The sequence below is a fragment of the Ovis aries genome, chromosome 13 (genome assembly GCF_016772045.2).
Source record: "Ovis aries strain OAR_USU_Benz2616 breed Rambouillet chromosome 13, ARS-UI_Ramb_v3.0, whole genome shotgun sequence".
NCBI classification, from domain to species: Eukaryota; Metazoa; Chordata; class Mammalia; order Artiodactyla; family Bovidae; genus Ovis; species Ovis aries.
Window position 1 is genome coordinate 78,730,756 of NC_056066.1, and position 2,018 is coordinate 78,732,773.

General features: G+C 46.2%; 1 long non-coding RNA gene across 1 annotated transcript; it reads left to right on the forward strand.

Annotated features, from left to right (window-relative positions):
• The first annotated feature begins 656 nt into the window (after positions 1-656).
• LOC114117527 (uncharacterized) lies at positions 657-1,428 on the forward strand. The gene is made up of 2 exons (XR_003591158.3): positions 657-1,162; positions 1,262-1,428. It is a non-coding gene; the product is annotated as an uncharacterized LOC114117527 (long non-coding RNA).
• Positions 1,429-2,018: the final 590 nt, after the last annotated feature.

The following is a 2,018-nucleotide window of genomic DNA, read 5'->3' on the forward strand; positions in this document are numbered from 1 at the left end:
TCAGGCCTGAACAGAAGTCCTTGGCTGCTGACAGAATCTCCCTCCCCTTGACTTCAGACTTGAGACAAACCGAGCGAGTCTGTCAGACACACACAGACAGGTTTTAACTAGTTGATTTTTAAACTGAGTACATGCATTTATACATACACAAATCTAGTCTGCTGGCACATGGAATTAACATCAACGTACTGAAAAAAAAAAAAAAAGATAGATAAAAAGGGACTTCCCTGGGAGTCTAGTAGATAAGACTCTGCATTTCTACTTCAACGGGCACAGGTTCGATCCCCGGTTGGGTTGGGGAACTAAGATCTTGCAGGCCACCTGGTGTGGCCCTAAATTTAAAAAAAAATTTTTAATCTATAACATTAACGTAATGCACACTTCTGGCACAAAATGCCATACAAAATGCCAGAAGTGGAAATGTTAGTTGCTCAGTCATGTCCGACTCTGTGACCCCATGGACTGTAGCCCCCAGTCTCCTCTGTCCGCAGAATTCTCCAGGCAAGCATACTGGAGTGGGCTGCCATTCCCTTCTCCGGGGGATCTTCCCAAGCCAGGGATCAGACCCGGGTCTCCTGTATGGCAGGGTAATTCTTTACCATCTGAGCCACCAGGGAAGCCCACAAAACTACACAATACTTGAAAAATAACTTCAAACAAATCTCACCCTGAAATGGCCACTGTAATAATTGTCCAGTCCCCTGTGGAAAACAGGAGTAAAACCTTTGCAATAAAGTGGTCACAGTTCCGTTGCTGCCCATGAGGGTTCTTCTAGCGAGCTGGCCTCCACGGCCTCCCTCCGCCCCCGTGGGGCCTTGGCTGGTGCTCCCGGGGCCTGTGCCCAGTGGGGCTGGCGTGTGCCTCCATCAGCCAAGCCGACAGGGGAGGGAGGGGAAATAAACAAGGAAGGGAGAGAGCCAGGAGAGGAGGCCGAGTGGCCGGGAAGCTGGCCAAATGGCAAAGGGCTGAATGGGCTACATCAGCTTCTGACAGCGCCTCAGATATCTCCGGCGTCCAGTCCCGCTGCTGCGTGAATGCCAGGGAACACAAAACCCCTCTGCCTGGACGTCACCAAGAATTCATAAATGTTGCTTTTTAAAACAGCACGTTTAGCAGAGCAAAATGTTCATAATTTTGAAGGATGAAAATGTGGAGATGGAAGGTGAGGTCACCTTGACGTTTCTTAATCAAGTCGTGAAGTTCAAGTTCAGCCTGCCAACTTCTTGTTTTAATCATGGTTAGCGTTTTTCCTCTTTTGCAGGGTTTACGCTTGAATGTCGAAGACTTCTAGGAGGAGGAAAGATACAAGACTGATAACGCTTACGATCGGATTGGGGGGGTTTTCCTTCCCTCTCCTCTTTCAGCCTTGCAAAGACAAATAATGGTTAAGGATGGATAAAATATTTAAGAGTGGCCATGCATAATTTATTCCTGAGTTGTTGCTTATTTCCAGCTGAATAGTTTGCTCTCAATTAGGACTTCTCAGAACCGCCATGTCTCCTTGACAAACTGACATTAGGCTTATTTTTACTCTTTCCTTCCTAAGGCTAATTGTTTTTATTCTTTGTTGTGGTTGTTGAAGGACTCATTCCTAGATGTTCTTTTTATCAATAACAAAAATCAAAATTGGAGGCAGTTTTTCTTTTTTTAAAATATTTATTCCTGGGTCTTACTCAGCTTACTCAGAGCTTCAGAGACAATCTGGGAAAGACAAAAATATGCTTGCGTATATACCTGCCTCTATGTGTGCTTAGTAGCTCAGTTGTGTCTGACTCTGAGACCCGATGGACTGCAGCCCTCCAGGCTCCTCTGACTCTGGGATCCTCCAGGCAAGAATACCAGTGTGGGTAGCCATTCCCTGCTCCAGGGGATCTTTCAGACCCAGGGATCAAACCCAGGTCTCCTGCATTGCAGATGGATTCTTTACTGTCTGAGCCATCAGGGAATGAAATTATGTACGCAAGACTGGCTAAGGAAGCTGTGCGTCTAGCGAAGTAATATATGACTTCAGAAGAAAT